Below are 18,789 nucleotides of genomic sequence, written 5' to 3' on the forward strand. Positions count from 1 at the left end.
AAGCAGTCCAGAGTGGAAAGCAGGCGGCAAAGCTGTGCTGCGCAAGCGCAAACAGGACTGAAGACCCCACACAGAGGTGTGGTTGTTTCTCTTAGATAGTACTTCAAGTTTAGGTTGGCAACTCAAAGAGACATGTTTTAAGTAGCTTCCTGAATGTTCAGTGTTTGGAGAAGATTGGGGAAAGCTGTGAGAGGGTGGTGGCCAAATGTTGTGAACAGGCAATCGGCAGTGGTTGTGAGGAGCAAGGTGGAAAAACATCAGAGATGAGGTTTACAAATTTGGTGAGGCGGAATAGGAAACAGCTGGTAGAAGTAGACACCAGTATGGTAGAAGTCGCCTGGAATATCAGAAGGAAGGTAGCAAGGAGTGTAGTGGAGGAGGTTACAGGAAGCCAGTAATAACAAAGCAGAAAGATTGGAAGAGAAACTGAGGAGGTAAAGGAGAGGAGGTTCAGGAGAGTGACGAGAAGGAAAGAAAAGATTGTAAATCTCATGGGAACAAGATCATAGCACATCTGAGGAGGAAGACCAGACTTGGGGTTTGGGGAACAAATCCAGGCCCTATGGATAGGCCCTGCCAGCCTTTTAGAGGTATTGGCATGTCATAGAATTGGTTCCATGTGATGATGTTGCCCTGAAAAAGTTGCCATGTAGGTGACTTAGTTTTTTCCTGCCCCCCAAATTCTTTCCCCAAATATTGTAGGGGGGAATAATTATATATCATTACCTCCAATCCTAGAATATTTGGGGAAAGTGGTTGTCTGGAGAGTGCATTTTTAAGCTAGATTAGCGTTAGGAAAGATCCAGTTTCTGGGAACACCACTCTCAGGGATCATATAGCAAAAGGAAGAGCAACAGGGAGAGGTGGTGATCCTATGACCTTGATACCCCAGTCAGGTAAATGATGTGCCTGTCGTTAGGGTAAATAACACATAGAACACAATAACCCATAGAACACTTGTTTAGGAGTATGGTAAAAAGAGGGGGGTTGAAAATACAAGTAGCAACACCAGATTTCACCCAAAAAACATTTGTCAAACTATATTACAGAAAGAGGAACAACCACTATAACAAAATTAATTTTTATTTGTCAAGCTAAAATCAATCTAAAAAATTCCATTAGAAAGAAAACACGTTATATAATATAACTACATCAAAAAAACAAAAACGTTTTTTCATTCTGAAGGCTAGATGATTTAAAGAGCACAATAGGTTAGGTGGGGTTAGTACGTGAAGAACAAAAGGTGTTGTGTGAGCACTCGATGTACAACATCCAACACTTAGAGGTAGAGCATCAAATAGTTAAGCCAGCTCTATCACATTAAAGAAAAAAACTATCAGATGTCTTAGGTTTGGTTTGTGAGACTCGACATATATTTCGGCTAGTGGCATCAGGAAAAATCAGGCAAATCACAAGAACGTTGTCTGTTGATGCAAATGTAGCCATCTTCAGGACAAGAGGAAAAGAACAGTGTAACAGTTTTGATAGTGCTGAGTACTTCTTAATCGCCGTACTTTTTTGAACACGAAACCCACTATAGAGTAAAAACAGACATGAATCAGGTGAAAAATAAACTACTTACAACACAATTTGTTAAAGTGGTTGAGAAAAATTATTAAATTAAAACACTAACAGTGTAATAGAGGCCAAGCCCCCCTGCCAGTACACATCATTTTTTATCATCACTAACTGCGGCCAAGGGAAAAGAACCAAAAGCATGCGGTATAAAATTATCATGCAATGTGTAAGGAGGCCTGTTGTTTTAACCTTCCAACTGATGGGTTGCTAAAACCTGTTATAGTCAACCCATGTCTGTGAAGACATATTTAAATATTTACGGTGGCGGAACTCACCTAAATGTGGATTAGAAGCAGAAAAATTGCAGTTGGCTTCACGAGATTGCAACACACGCTAAATCTCTTAATTGACACAAGAATCAATAGAGGTCTGTCAATATAGAACACCTAGAACAGAAAAATATGTGCTTAGCACAAGGTGTTGCATTCGTGTGCTTACATTAGAATTTTCATGGCGGAGGCAAAGCTCACCTATGTTCAATAAGCTGAATGCTTGTGTGGTGTGGCCACATGAGGTATCTCTCAGTAATGGCTAATCCGGAAATGCCATCTCAGGAGGATTGGCGTTTGGGCAAATCTAAAATTTATGAGAAACTGCTATTAAAACTTCATGAATACAAACTGCTTGCTCATTGTATGCAAAGAGGCGGCAATTGTTACCTCTAGATTGATTAATCCACTTGAAGGATCTTATAAATAGCCCTTTCACGTTGGTCAAAAAATACAGTGCCTAATTAAAGATAAAAAGCACAAATGTCAGTGCTGGGTTAGAATGTGACTCAAATTCTGGGCGTGTTGGATTCCTAGAAAAAAAGGGACTATTGTTTACCTTATAATCAATATTGCCGCAGCTTTAGATGAGCTCGCTCGCAAACGCTTCGTTCTTGTTTGAAAAAGCCGGGAGCCGTCTTCGGGGCGTGGTTGTCTGGGTCCTTGGAGCCGTAGCAATCAGCTGGTCAGACGTGCGTGTTGACGTGAGCAGCTGAGTATGGACCAAGGCTGAGTATTTATACAAAAGGTGCGATGACGTTATAGCCTGAGGCATTTGAATGCTTAAAGTGAAAGCACGAGTATAATGTCAAGAGACTAGGACACTAGCCGGCAGCGCATAAAGCATGCATGCTGACAACCTATGCAGGGGTAAGAGTGGATATTTATGTCAGTGTCATAGTGACATTGTATAGGCAATGAGACACACTCGTGTCTGATGTTGTTGGACCCGGCGAGATGGCATTCTTTTGCACTAAATGGTGCATTTTTAAGGAAATGTCGCCACTTGGCAGCCATTTTCACCGCAACATTATCACTGGATACCATAAATCTTGCCGTTTTATATTACCACTCGCAATCACACCGACTTAATCACCTGCAGAAGGCTTTTAGACACACTTGACAGGTGACTGATACAGCCCCAGTTCTGCTTTCATGGGTGTACAACTGCCCATGAAATCAACACCTGCATATTCAGAATCATTCTTGAGCGCAAATAATTCACGATAGCCACTGAGTTTGTCAATTTATTCAGTGTGTTAGAACGCGTTTGCTAATATAGTCATACCATTTACACAAAAGGAACATTATAAAGGCCTTCATGCAAATAATGCAAAGTCCTACATTTAGAACATTTATAGGTGCCAACACGTTTTTACGCTCTTTTACCTTTTTCTAGATAAACATAACTAAGGCATTGAAGCTTATCACTTGAGCACATATATAAGTAGCAACAGCAGTTCTCTGTTGCTCTTTAAAAAAGTATATAGAAAATCTTCAGAGTTCAGTTAGTTTCGAAATGTTAATACTGACCAGGATTTGTTTTGTTAATGGGGCAAATTCCCATTCTAAGTGTTGGGTAGTAAGTAGTCCTTCCTCTTTTCAGGTAATAGTTTTGTTGTAGATAGTAGCATATATTTGGGCTTGCAAGAGAGATTAGGTATGTACACTGTAGATATGGAGCCTCTAGTTAGGACCTTCCATGAACAGCGAATTTGTTATGCATAGTAGATAGTTGGTTCCCCCAGGGAATCGGTGCGTAAAGCACTCCAGCAAATTCTCTGTTCATGGAATGCTTCGAACTAGAAGATCCGGGTAGGTAGTTCAAGAATTATTTTGAATTCACTTCCGCTTTGGAGGCAGAAGGCATTTGGGCGCACCACAAGCACGCGGAAACAAGATCTGGCAGCAGATAACCAACAAAGACCCGTCTCCATCAGATGAATGGGGATAACCCCATCTTTTTTACTTGCTTGCTCGTGAAATTGTCAAAAGCTGTGCTATATTAGACCAAGTAAAATACTCTATAAAAGCAAGATTGTTTTCCTGCATAATGCTCAGTTGCTTTCAGGTGGTAGGCCAAGTATAAGGCTTACCCTTAGTAGTTACAGACACACAGGTAAATAACCAGCACATTGAAGACCTTTCTAAAATGATTTATTCACAGACCAAGGGCCTCATTCCGAGTAGGGCAGTAAGGGATACCGGCACCATTAAAGAGACCGGTGCCGGTAATCCCTTACCGCCCTACTATGAGGTCCCATAGCGGGTCCCTCCTTTAATGCCTGGTCTGACCAGGCGTTATGGACGGGACCTGTTAAGGGATGTCAGAGCTAATAACAGTACCATTATTAGCTACTTCCCCATTCCCTATGTGGGCTCAATGGGAATGGATTTTTCAATGGGGACTTACCGGTCCCGCAAAGGTTGGACTACACTGGTAGGTCCCCATTGAACCAGGTCGGAGTCGGTACTGGTATGGGAGGTAGTCATGGCGCAAATAGCTCCATGACTACCACCATACTCGGAATGAGGCCCCAAGTCATTTAAAAAGTCGCAGACGTATATGAAGTTACATCAATGATTAATTTAATACATTTTATGATATAATGATCATGCAGAAAAGTGAAGAAAGAAAAATATTTAAAAAATCTTTAGAGAGCACATTTTAAATAGAACAAACTCCTGGAGTCAAAAGCGCCCAAATAGAACCCTATTGCCGGAACGCAAAGGCATGAATCCTTTTGGCAGGTTGTTTAGGAGCCACGGAGGCTCATTAGTAGTTTGTCATTATTAGCTCTCCTAATACCGCCAAACATAATTACAATTACCACGAGCGGTAACGTCAAAGTGCAGCCTCATTTAGGGTTTCTGGTATTCCATTGGGCAGAGGTGACATGATCTTGTATGCTAATTCTGCCTGGTCCATTTCTATCGTGTTTCACAGAGGTATAATTTTTTTATTGTAAAAATATTTTTGTTTATTACAAACTTCAATTTTACATTTCACATATCATATTACTATAATTATGTCTAAATCCCATCCCTCCATTTTTTAACCAGTAGGAAAAAGAAAGAAAGAAAACAACACAACCTACAAAACAGACTGAAGTCCGCACTATATCATTTCTTTCTCCATGTCAAAAAGTCAGTACATTGCTGTTTTGGTAACATCTTGTCAAGGAAGTCAATTGCTGCACATATTAACATCAAAATCACAAATATTTTCTCCATTTCGAACCACGCGTTTTTATCTTTTTTGGGTTATAAACCTGCAAAGCAGGACTTTCAAGGATGAAAAGGTCCGCAAGATATACAAATATTTAATTGGGTCATAAACGTATGACTCCCTCGTCATACATTTACCATATAAATATCTGCCAAAGCATTGCGCCATAAGTCCCACAAAACCATGCACATCAAAGAACTAACATGGGGAGATAAGCAATTGAAAACCCCTCTGTTTATTCCAAAACCAAATACAACTAGGTGATTGACGGAATGCAAAACAGTCCCGCTCAATTTACATTCCAACCATAGGCACCCCATGCCTTGGGCAGGCATAGCTACTGCTCTAGCCGACCTACAGTGAATGATTGGAGTAAGCATAACCCCTGACAAATAAGATATTGCAGTGTACCCATGCCCCTCTAGTGTCCCATGTAGTTGCTGTGTGCCCAGGTCCCCTTGATGTCGTTGTATACCCGCAGCCCCTCTGGTCCAGTGATATCTCTCTGTACCTCTTGCCCCTTCTTGCTTGCTGTCTGCCCCTACCCCGGCCCCCTGCGATGTTGCTGTGTACTCAGCAGCTCTAGTCCCCATGTACCATTCCCAGGCATGCACTCCTGTCTGTTCCTTAGCATGTGCGCGGTCTGGGTTCTCCAGACCAAGTACAGCAGCTAATCTTCACATTCATGCTACCCATGGCCTGTGGAAGTGTTTTGTGTTCTCCCTCGTTCCCTCCCACGTCATCTAGCGCTTCGAGGTGCACTGTGCTTAGGCGCTTTGTGGGTGAACCATCATAACATATCATACCACTACGCTTACTCTCTACTCTACACCATCACACAATTAGAATACAGCTATATCCCTCGATAAATTCAGCCTAGCTGCTCACATATGAACACTACCCCATGAACACCCCATCACTCTAATAAAATGCAGCTATATGCCATGACAAACTGGCCTAGCTGCACACATAAGCGCCCTACAGGCCTAACACAGTCAGAACCCAGTCTGGGTGTCCACCCACCAGACTGCACACATTCAACTGATATCATCTCCACCACACCTAACGCTAGGATACAACTACCATCAGGCAATTACATCTGCTGCAAACATAACTGGTGCACCCATGCACCCTAAGACACTTACTCTCGTTACTGACCTGGACTGCGGTCCCCGAGGGCGTTCAACCTACCAGCGCTTTGAGGCCATACCAATGATATATAGAGCGCTATACAAATGCCAAATAACATAACATGGGTTTTAACAATGCTCTTACTGGCCCAATGAGTCAAGCTGGCCGCAGATGGCTTGATACCCCTTCAACAGCCGAGTAAGCGGGGGAAGATCTCTCTCTGGAAGATGAGCTTTCCTGGGAGTTTAAGACAAATACAAACATTGACTAGTTTTGACACCAAGGGATGCGACTCCATTATCCTAGGTAATTCACAAGCCAATCAAAACGACGTAGAACCATGTTGGAAAGCTGAACTACCCCTGCCGCTTCTTTTCATAGCTTGGAGACCAAGAGTTTAGGGCTATCAGTTTCGATTGCAATTGAGTCGGCACAAATGGACCTGGGCATAAGAACAGAGAAGGAAACCTGCTTCGCTTGAGAACCTGACCCATGGCCAATAACCTGAGAAGTGGAAACCAGGACCTTCTGACAGAATGGAGCTACAAGAATCCCCCTTCCCTGATCTATGATATCCTAGGGATAAGAGAGGATGGAGGGAATACAAAGAGGATCCATTTGGGCAATGGAAGGGAAAGTGCATCCACTGCCCAGGCCACATGAAGAGGAGTTGACGCCAAATCAAAGGCACACGTGCATGTGTCTGAGATGTTAACCGGTCTAAGCCAAGAATTCTGACGATCCTGCAAGCCTCAAGTAATGCCAGTGATTATGTGAAAACTCCACTGAGCAGAATGTCTCATATTGTGTATCTCTCGGTTGTAAGAAGCTATTGAGGACAAGTGATGTGATTCTACCTATAGAAGGATCTTCTCCGACATTGTTGCCAATGATCTGCTTTGGACTATCTCTGAGACCATAGTTTGTTCCTTTTATTTATATATGGGGACGAAAAATTCTCTTTTGATCGCAAAACAATGTACAATAGTTAAGAAATCAGATTTGAGGGGAAGCAGTGAGCTGCTTATAATGGGGTGAGTTTGAGTGGCATTCTGACCAGGTAGTGCTGGGGAGTAAATGGAACAGTCAGTAGGGCAATCCATTTACATAGATTAAGGACAATCAACTTTAGACATTTTTAAGTGCATGTAGGTGGTGCAGCCGGCTATGTTAGGGATGTGACCATGATGGAAGAAGTGTTAGAGTGGAGGCAGAGAGAGTGAGGGACAGAGGCAGACAACAGGCGAGGGAAAATGTTAGAGCAAAGGCAGATGAGAGGTAGGTTAAGAAGATAACTCTGAGGTTAGGAGGTAGGCGTTCAATATCGCTTTGAACCCTCTTCTGACAAACTGGGGAAGGTTGTGCACCACCACTGGATGCTGACATCTGTATTGATAATCTGTAGAGCCGGAGGCTGGAGATGCACAACACGTTGCAGCATCCTTAGAAAAAGTTAGCACTGAAAGAATGTTCTGAAGTAATACTGGAAATGGTTCTCGGAGCTGTGTTCTGAAGTGCCCTGACACTGGAACCATAGCCTTGTATGAGGATACAAATCCGTCCCAAGTGTTGAGAGCATATCTTACTAGGAGCTTCAAACAAAGTCCTACCTAGGGAGTCGGGTAAACTGTTTGCTACCATGCTGCACTGGCTGTTGTACTTGCCATGGTCTTACTAATGAGGAAGCAATAGACTTTGTAGCCAGTGCCACAACTTCTGCATCCTTGGTTGTTGAAGGAATACTCTGACAATAGTTGTGGAAACTGTCCCTGTAAGAAACAAAAGTTCTGGGTGAGCTGGAGGACATATTTCTTAGGCTGACCAGTAGACTCATATGTTGTGGCCCCAGATCCGAGTGGTGTCCTTCGAAAGTGTATTCAGAAGCTTACCAATATTGCCTATAACATTTGCGCCATGGCTGCCTCCAATACCGGGTCCGGCACCGGTCTGGTTGAATGGGGACTTACCGGGACATTCCGACCTGTGCGGACCTGGTAAATCCCCATTCAACCAACCATTCCCCTTTCCCATTTGAGCCCCCATAGGGCTCAATGGGAATGGGAAGCCGCTTATAATGGGCCCGCGAATAGCAGGCCCGTTATTAGCGCCCTGGTCCCTTAGCGGGACCCGCAAAGGACGTGTGGTCAGACCACACGTCCTTTACAGTTCCCGCTAAGGGACATTGGAATTGGGCAGTAAGAGATTACCGGCACCGGTCTACTAACCGGTGCCCGGTATCCCTTACCACCCAACTCATAATGACCCCCCATGTTAAATGCCTCCCGGCATGTACGCTTGTTGCACTACAAAGTGAAAATAATGGACGTACGCCTGGGTCCTCTCAGATATCAGTGCATTGTTTGCGCTTCACAGTCCAACCAATTAACGTTTCACAGATGGGATTACAGTGCACGTAAGTGCAGACATTGGTGCACTCCTCTGTGCAATTCACACCTTACTGAATATGAGGCCCAAGCAGCCTTGGGTTGACCACACGCATATTACCTCTTCCTGGGTAGCAGAAAGCGTGGTCCTCAACGAGCAGGAGAGCAATCCCCCCCCACACCCTCAATAGCTGGTGTCTTCAACTCTCCCAAGCCCTCCACCTGCCCTGCCTAAACCCTTTCATACCCAGTCACAGAACGAAACAAGCATTGGCCAAGCAAATAGTTTGGGCGTTTACTGCTGTTCTTTGCCTTTTATCGGCACCAGGGTGCAAGGAGGAGAGTGCAACGTTTCAAGGGAGGATATAAGGGGTGCAGGTGTGCCAGAGAATGAGAAGGGTAATAGAGCAAGGGATAAAAGCATTGATAAAGGGTGCCATGAATGATGAGCGAGAGGGTAAGAAATAAAGCGAGAATGTGAGATGAAGAACGAGAAGGGGTAGAGAGAATGGGTATGGTGGGTCAATGTGGGAATAAAGGGGGTAGAATAAAGTGGGTAGAGTGGGGGTTGGGTGGACGGTGCAAGAAAGAGATGAGGTAGGGTGTGGAGTAGGTGTAAACGGGTAGGGTGGGGGTACGTGGTGAGGTGGAAAGGTCAGAGGCAGAAAGAGTTGGGGTAGGGTGGGGATAGAGAGTTGGGGGTAGAGTCTGGATAGAGCAAGTTGAGGGTAGAGTCGGGATAGAGCGAGTTGGGGTAGGGTTTATTGGGTGGAGAGTGGTGAGGTGGATGGTTGGTGGTATAGAGTGGAGATGAAGTTATTGGGGTAGAGACAGTTGGGGTGGATGGGCATAGAGAGAGTGGGGATGGGTGGGGTACAATGGGTGGGGTAGAGGAAGTGGGTGTAGGGTGGGTGGCTGGGGGTAGAGCGAGTGGGGTTTAGGGTGGGTGGCATGGGGTAGAAAGTGCAGGTGGGCTGAGTGGGGATATAGAGAGTTGGAGGTTGGTGGGTGTACAGAGAGTTGGGGTGGGGGGAGTAGAGAGTGGGGGTGGGGCGGTTGGGGGTAATGGGTGAGGGTAGAGAGAGTGAGGGTAGGGTGGGTGGCTGGGGGTAGAGCGAGTGGGGTCGGGTGGGTGACTGCAGCTAGCGAGAGGGGTGAGTATGTAGAGAGAGTGGAGGGTGGGTGTGGGTAGAAAGAGCAGGGGTGGAATTGGAGGGGGTGGATAGAGTGGGTGTGGAGTGGAGGGGGTTGAAAGAGTGGGGGTGGGGTGGGTGGGATAGAAGGAGTGGTGTTAGGGTGAGTGTGGTGTGAGTAGAGCGAGTGGTCTAGAAAACGTGGGGTGTAGGGTGACTGGTTGCGGTAGAGAGCGTGGGGGTGAGGGCGTTTTGGTAGCGAAAGTGGGGGTGGGGATGGGGTGGGTTCTGATAGTTGGTTGGGGAAAGAAAACATGAAGAACAAAGGACTTGTCAAAAGTTGCCCAAGATAGCCCAAACAATACCCAGCAGGCAAATACGATTGGGGTGGGAGGGTGGGGGTAGAGAGGGTGGTAGTGGCGTGGGTGTGGGTAGAGAGAGTGGGTCTGGGGGTAGAGAGGCTGCCTTGGGAGGACTGCAATACAGATCTGCTATCAAAGGTAACCCAAAAATTGCCTAGTTGTAAGCAGAATAGCCCAAAAAAGCCCAATTTTACAGCCTTACAAATGTATGCGTGTCTGGGAAATGAAAAGCCTGGCAACAGACTTGCTTCCACAAATCTGCTGATTGGAGCAAATGTTAGAGAACTCCTTATGGGGTACTATGGAGGAGTTTGGAAAAATAAACTTTAGTGAGTTGGCACTGCTGGTTGCTATGTTAACCAGACATTCTCAGTTCAGTACCCCCCCCCCCCACCCCCCTCTCTTCTGTAGCAATGGCTTCCTGTATTTTGGTGGCATACACAGCCTCGAGGTATTATGATCAAGGTTCCAGACACCCAGACCAGTGCCTGTGTGAAAAGTTTGCTCGAGAAAAGTATTTTGGCAGGGCAGTAAACGTCATATGATGGGGGCTGTGATGAGGGAGGGTAGCTGTGGGTTAATGAGCACAGTCAAACTTCGCTTGAAGAAAATCACGCAAACAAGTCTGCAACTTGTTTCACACTGGGACCAAGTTAGCCCGGACTATTTAGCTAATCATAAACCTTAGGGACGCTGCTGAGCATAGGACACAACAACTGTTACATAAGGGCCTGATTACAAGTTTGATTACTATTTTAGAATAGTGGATTTCTTAACTGCTCCGCCAAACTACGGGCTTCAGGACTGAAACTGTTCGTGTCCTCCTGCTTTTGTTTGGTGGCAATTACCTCCAGCAAAAACATTACTGCGTGCGGTAATTACCACAGGCAGTAATATGATGCCTATGGAGTCTTATTGGACCCCAAAACTGCGAGTAACTGAAGGCTCTGCATGACTCTGCCTCATACGGATCCTTCATCTTACCACATGCTTATGGTATATGGCAGGGGCGCCGAGTACATGGGTGCGGGGCCTGGCCCCCTTAAATCCCCAGGAAAGGTCAATTGTGTGAAAGTACCAAGTCCCTATACATTACAATAGGATTTTTTTTTCCCGCCAGCATCCCCCTTCCCCCACCGTCCCCTGCCGGGAAAACCAAAAGCCAACGCCCCTGACATATGGTAACCATATCACAGTTTGGCAGTATTTCCCTATACTCTTAATCGGGTCTTTGGGTCAGGCACTCAATATTGTGATACAATGTGTGTCTCTCCACTACCCATAACAAGTTTCTAAGGTGCAGTTATAGAAAATGACGCTACTCTCAAATCTGGAAATGAGGGGACTAAATCAAACCCCCCCCCCCCCAAGAAGGGTCTGCTAGGGCTTCATTTGTTTAGCAGTGCTTTCAATTGGAGCCTTCCCATTTTTTTTATATAGAAATGTAATTGACTACCAAGAATAGTAAAATATGAAAACAGGCCAGGAGGAACTCTTAATGAATACCTGTCTCGCCTCCTGCCCTCATTCCTGTGTCAACGTTTCAAGGCCCACATTATTGCATATTTACCTTTCATTTTATTTAACCACATTTTCTAATAGCCCCACTTTGCCGCCAGTGACTCTATTAACACTGCTTACACTTTTCCCTAATAACAAACTAAATCCATTTTCATGTGTGCCCCGCTGATTAGTAGATATTAATATTAATGCCTTAAGTCTTGGGCTTTGACATTTGGAAATCAACCCTTCCAATGCTTTTAGTTTCTGACAGTTTGACAGTGCATCTGGCCATCCAGACAGCCTTAATTCATTCACTGGGGAGCACCGCGCCCAGTGTGATGCCAGGCTGTCTATTATACAGTGACATGCCTCTCTGCTATGGCAGTGTTTATGCTTATATGGCCTATAAAGTGCGAATTTATGTACATATGTGTGTCCGCATACAGGATAAACATGAAGCGGTTCAGTTACATGGCAGACGTCTTTGAAACCCAGAGAGTGTACAGAGTCGAAGGAGCCCAGTTCCATGAGCATCTGTTAAATGTCAAATAGTGTGTGTGTGTACTTACCTTCAACCTGTTCATGGTGTATCCATTTTTCTTTAGACATTTAAATCTTACAATCGGGCAAAAGAATTTGAGGTAAGAGTATTTAACTTACTATATTGTTGGTATTATGGTATTTATTGAGCGGGGACCTCGCTTCGAGAAGTAACAGAACACTTTGCAGAGATATACAACAATATCGGTGCAAAAAATAGCGCTTCGCAGAGACATACAGCAGTACAGATGCATAACAGAGCGCTTTTCAGAGGGAAGAACAGAACAGGTATGCGGGGGGTAGATTACAGAGTCACAGAGGAGGGGTATAGCTGTACAGGGTGGTGGAGAGGAGAGGGGTAGACGGCGTCTAGTGAGTCAGATGGCATGGGGGGCACGTGATGGCCTAGGTGTTGAGGAGAGACTCCTTGAAGAGGTGAGCCTTGAGGTATTTTCTGAATTGAAGGAGCGTGGGCGGTGAGTCTGATTCTGATGGGAAGGAGGTTCCATAGTCTTGGGGCGTAGGCAGAGAACGCTTGTTTTCTAGTACTTTTCTCTTTGCAGCGGCGGATTTCAAGTCTGCAATTGTCCTGACTTCTGGTGGTGGCTGTCCGCTGGAGATGCTGAGTTTCTCCATGAGGTAGCTGGATGACTTGAGGGCAACTGCCTTATAGATGATGCAGCAAGACTTGAAATTGTTTCGTGCGTGCAGTGAGAGCCAGTGAAGACCGATGAGTATCTGTGATAGTATCTGCGTTGAACCTTGATGAGGCGTGCAGCGGCTTGTAGAACACTTCTCAGGGACACAAGGCAGGATGACAGCAGAGCGTAAAATATTCTTTTAGGGATTAAAAACATACTTCTAATTCCCAACTTGTGTTTTCTTTTTAGTCACGTAAAAATATATTTCCATTTAAAAAATTGAGGTATGCTGGAAGTGGGTTAGGTCTGAGTTAAAGGTAGAGAGGAGGCTGTTAGCCAGATGAGTGCCTAACAGAAAGACAACACGCAAGGTTGTGTTCTATGACTGCCTTTATTGTTCAAGGTGCCTTTACTGTGACATGTGTTTCAACCCAATCCAGGTCTTTTTAAAAACTGGGCATTTAGGTGCGTCTACCATTCACGTTCAGTGCATACTGAATATAGGACACAGATTAGTGATTTAATAGGGCCAAATCCCAATGTTTTTACATGATATGATATTTTATTTACATCGTGCCCATACACAAGTGTTTCAGGGTGCAACGAGGCAAGGGAGGGATACAAAGGAGAACAAAACAACGATCTTACTGGCCCAGTGACATTGAGAACGTGCAAGTGCAGGGGAGAGGGAAAGGGGAAAGTGCAAGGGCGAGGGAAGGAGTGGAAAGTGCTGAACAACAACCGGTAGTGCGGCCAGCAGGTGGCAAGTGGAAGAATAAGGCGCAGACAACGGGTGTCTAATAAGTGCATGAAGGGGACTGTAGGGTTGCAGCTACAGACCCAAGTGCAAGGGTTGCCAGGAGGCAGTGCAGGTATGTGGCTGGGTGGGCAGGGATCTGGGCCCGAAATCACAGGGTAGCCAGGTGCCCAGTGCCGAAACAGACAGATCAGCAGGAAGGAGGAAGAGAGAAGGCAGAAGCAGAGGAAGTTCTTGAGGTGCTTCTGGAACCGAAGATGGTCTCCTCAAGTTTCAGAGAGGCAGGGAAGCAGTTCCAGCGGGAGGCCCCTGCAGAAGAAAGAGCTCTACCCCCAACTCGTTGCTTGGAGGAGCTTGAGTAGGAAGGTATTTCCGAAGGGAGAGTTGAAGGTAATGAGGACCCAGACTACTTATATTTTATTGTGTTCATTTTAGGCTGTGCTTGATTAGGAATTGTACTTGAAACTGTATTCGAAATCGAATATCCTTTTAAACTTTGTTAGTCAGTGTAACTGTTGGCCTGCTCCTACTTGACTCGAGGACTGTGCCTATTTTAGAAAGCGACTGCAGCATATTTTGAAAAGTATTCTGTGTGTGTAAACGTGCTGGGGATTCTACTCACGCTCGGCTCGCATTTCTTGCTCTGAACTACATTTCCCTAGTACACTTGTAGTTCTGCGACGCGCATTTCTTCCCGGCGCGAACGCGTCAAGCCTAGTCTGTGCTAGTCCGCGTCTAGCTGCGTCGCGTTGTGCTGGTGGTTTGGTTGTGCCACAACCAGTCGTAAGCATGGGGATCTTGGAGGCACTTGCTGCAATTGAGGCAGCTCAAGGTACGCTACGGAAACATAACATCATCACCGACAACATTAGGGCAAAAGTTACGCATTTAGAGGCTGTATTAGCAGACTATAGGTGTTTGTATTCTCCAGAAAACCCCGTTATCTCTTCTGTTGCTGAATGCACACTCACTCAAGAATCGGTCACTGCTACTATGGAAACCTACTCTTGCACTAAAGCTCTAGCTAGCACTAACCCCCATCTACTCCCCTCCACCTCCCCAGACATAGATACCACCTCTCTTTCTAAGGCAGACACAACTAATGATTTAGACCGAGGCAAACCATTTACCCATCATAATAATATTAAAACCTTACTTATTAACACTAGGTCACTGGTCAAACACTCAGTGCAGATTGCTACTCACATTGAGGAGCAGAATATAGATATATGCGCCATCACCGAGACATGGGCACACTCAGCGGCTGGACCATCACTCAATCTTGCGATCCCCCCTGGTTATGGTATGATGAGATGTGACAGGAAGGATGGGAAGGGGGGGGGGGCGTTGCGATTATACATAGATTAGACTTTAACATCTGGGAAAGTAATGGATTCACAATGGATGGGGTAGATTCCCTCTGCATCAAAACTACGCTGAATGCAGAAAGTACTCTCAATATCCTCCTACTATACAAACCTCCCCACATAACAAATGACTTTGTAAAAAATCTCTCATTTTATTTACTTGCCAACATTAAAGCTAATACAAAATATCTGCTTCTGGGTGATTTCAATTTATGGTTTAACCACAAAGAGGATAAAATTGCTCTGGAAATGCAAAAAGCACTACAGGAACTAGGTTTCACACAATGGATTCAAGAGGCCACACATAGTTTGGGCCATATCTTAGACTGGGTTGCGAGCCATGAAACCAATGTTAGTAACATAGTACTCTCACCCTGCCCATGGTCGGATCACTTCTTTGTGTATTTTGACATTCGGGTAGAATTTCCTATTAAACGCAAGTGTCAAAACCCAACTAAAGTACCGCACCGAAACCTAAAAAACATCAAGGTGTATAAGGTAGAAGCCATCCTCAATATTAGAACTGACCCCACATCTGACTCTCCGGAAAACCTAGAAAACAGGATTTCGTCCAATTTAGAAAACATTACTCAAATCCTTGCTCCCATAAAGATGAAGACGATTAAAACCGGCATTAAACACAACTTACGGTTTACGCCTGAGCTTCAGTCATTAAAATCACTGGCTACCAAATCATATCATTTGTGGAAAAAGGATAGCACACCACTGCTTCTCAACAAATATAAAGCCACTATCTCGACTTATAAAAAGGCCATTATCAAGGCTAAATCCTGCTTCTTTAATGATTGAATACAAAATGCCCAGCATAATACTAAAGAGCTTTTTCGTATCCTGAAAGAACAAGAAAGGACCAACAACACTACCCCAGATAGATCCATCTCAGACGATGTTACTTGGTGCAACGTCATGCAACAAGCTATGCACAAAAAACTAGAAAACATCAAGGTGAATATACTTGAGAAAAGTAACAATCTAAAATGCACTATGACTACTCCCTCAGATTGGTCCTTTCACAGAGCTTCAACGATTCCTATTTTTAATCTTTCCCCCATAACAGAAAAGAACTTAGAAAGTATTATCACCCAACTTAAATCCACAAGATGCAAAAATGATATACACACCACTATGATAATTAAGACCTGTGCCCCTTCGCTTATCACCTCCATATGCCAATTTGTCAACACCTCTATCTCCACCGGCACGGTCCCTCAGGACCTTAAGAAATCATGGGTCATGCCCATTCTGAAGAAACCTGGACTCTCAGTCGACATGCCAAACAATTACCGCCCTATCACCAACACAGCATTTTTGCTTAAGATTCTGGACCGGGTGGCATATATACAGATTGCTGAGCACCTAGCGTCATACTCCATCCTCAATGACCATCAGTCAGGCTTTCGAGTTGGATATGGCACTGAAACCGCATTGCTCGAACTTAAATCCAAATTGATGGCTCGCATGGATAACAAGGAGGCTTCTCTGCTCATGTTATTAGATCTTTCCGCAATCTTCGACCTGGTGGACCATGACATCATGGCCACCAAGTTGTCTGAAGTGGCTAACGTCTCCCCACTAGCTTGCAAATGGGTTTTGTCATTTCTTAGCAACCGAGTTAGCAGAGTCTTCCAAGGTAACGCCGAATCTGAGCCCATTCTTACTACCTGTGGTGTCCCACAGGGTGCCTGCACTTCCCCTTGCTTTTACAATATATTCACGGCTCCTCTGTTTGCAAGGTTAGACCATGAGAATATTATATTTACCAATTACGCGGATGACACTCAATGTGTCATTCCGCTTCTTGGATCTCACAAACTGGATGAAATGGCCATTAATAAAGTTTTCACTATAATTGAAACCTGGATGGTTCATAACAAGTTAGCACTAAACAAATCCAAAACCGAACTATTGGTAGTTGGTTCACCACACACCATTACTAAACTTGGCTCACAGTATGACAACTTTCAGCTGGGTGAAGAATCAATCAAACCTTTGAAAAAAGTAAAAACCTTAGGAGTAACCTTTGACCAACACTTGTCTATGAAACAGCATGTTAGTAGTATTGTGTCGTCTTGTGCATACTACATTAAACTCTTAACACACCTAAGGCCTCTCATTTCTCAGGATAACGCGGAAACTATCGCAAGAGCAATTGTAGGCTCAAAAATAGACTACTGTTCAAGCCTTCTGATGGGAATTAACAAATCCGAAAGTAATAGGCTGCAAACCTGTCAAAATGGGGCTATTAGAGCCGTTATGAAACTCAAACATAAAGATCATGTCACACCAGCGAGACGTGAGCTACACTGGCTGCCTGTAGCCGCCAGATCGCTATTTCGCACCCTAACGATTGTCCATAAGTGTAGATCTGGGAAGATGCCTGGTTACTTACAACAACTACTACCCATAAGATCTAACACAAGAGCACTTAGGTCGAATGACTTGTTCCTTCTATCTGAACCTAAGTGCAACACTGTCAGAACAGCCGACTCTGCCTTTTTCTCTGTTGGCCCTAGAGCCTGGAATGCTCTCCCGCTGGAGCTAAGATCCATCGAATCTTTAGAACTCTTTAAAAAAAGACTAAAGACACATCTGTTTCATTAAATTACTTTCTGGTCCATGATTTCACCCGCTCAGCCCTGCCTCCTGAAACCGTTTCCTGTTATCTGTTATATGTGTTTTTGTAGTGCCCTCACGCCTTCGGGTTCATGGCTGCGCTATACAAGTATATTAAAGTAAAGTAAAAGGCCCCAGAAGGCGTTGTGGACAATGCAAAGAGTCTTGAACTTAATCCTTGCAGCCACTGGGAACCAATGAAGAGATTTCACTGCTGGAGAGATGCGATCCCTGGGCTTGAGGCCAAGGACAAGTCTCGCAGTTCTGTTCTGGATGAGTTGCACAGGGCGGAGAGTAGTAGCCGGCAGATTTCACGGCTGGAGAGATGCGGTCCCTGGGCTTGAGGCCAAGGACAAGTCTCGCAGTTCTGTTCTGGATGAGTTGCACAGGGCGGAGAGTAGTAGCCGGCAGATTTAGAAACAGGCTGTTGCAGTAGTCAAGAACCAGAGCTCTCGAGACAGTAAGCTTCTGGGGGAAGTAAAGGAAAGGAGGAATACCTCTGAGGAGGTGCTGCTAGGGTCGGATTGGCCGCTCGGCCTTTCGGCCCATGGCCAGATCGAAATCCCTGCGGAGTGGGGGCCAGATATATATATATATATATATATATATATATATATATATATATTGTTTTCTTACTAAAAAGCCTTTCATCCTTCTTAAGTTGATAAATGAGTACCAGCACAGGTTGGGTGATATTGTATTCATATTTGTTCTATAAAAAAGAGCTTAAGCGTAAGTGCTATACAATAACATATCATTTGGCCTTGGACGTCTGCTTGGATTCACAGTAATTTAGTGTACTTAGGAACAATGCTATTTGATGCCACTTCCTGTTTTGTGAAGGGGTGAAAGGTTGTGTTTCATCGTTTCCTGGGATGTCACTTTGGGGTGGGGTCAAATGACATCACTACTGGTGATGTCATCAGATGTCAAGGGTCGTGAGGTGGGGGGTGGGCCACTTTTGTTTTGGGTGACAGGGCCTATTTCTTGTCACAGTCCGACTCTGGGTGCCGTTGGTAGTTTGACTTCTTAGAGACGTCAGATGTGCGGAGAAAAGGACAGTGTGGCGTCAGAAATTACACTGAGGTTCTTAGTCTCAAAAGTGGAAGCAGGGAGAGTGCCAAGGGAGGCCGGCCAGAGAATGACAGGAAAGGAAGGTGCAGGAGTGCCGATGAGGAGGCTATCTGTCTTACTGGCATTATGGCAGAGGTCGTTGGCGAGGTTTGATGTAATTTCATCGCAGGATGTTTTTTCGTGGAAT

The 18,789-nt window shown here is 44.9% G+C and overlaps 1 long non-coding RNA gene across 1 annotated transcript; it reads right to left on the minus strand.

Annotated features, from left to right (window-relative positions):
- Positions 1–1,065: 1,065 nt before the first annotated feature.
- Positions 1,066–2,538, minus strand: LOC138515454 (uncharacterized). The gene is made up of 5 exons (XR_011282011.1): positions 2,407–2,538; positions 2,238–2,307; positions 2,049–2,154; positions 1,854–1,964; positions 1,066–1,534 (listed from the first exon to the last, which is right to left on the minus strand). It is a non-coding gene; the product is annotated as an uncharacterized lncRNA (long non-coding RNA).
- Between the last annotated feature and the right edge of the window lie 16,251 nt (positions 2,539–18,789).

This window comes from Ambystoma mexicanum, chromosome 6q (assembly GCF_040938575.1).
Source record: "Ambystoma mexicanum isolate Mex_15411 chromosome 6q, UKY_AmexF1_1, whole genome shotgun sequence".
NCBI classification, from domain to species: Eukaryota; Metazoa; Chordata; class Amphibia; order Caudata; family Ambystomatidae; genus Ambystoma; species Ambystoma mexicanum.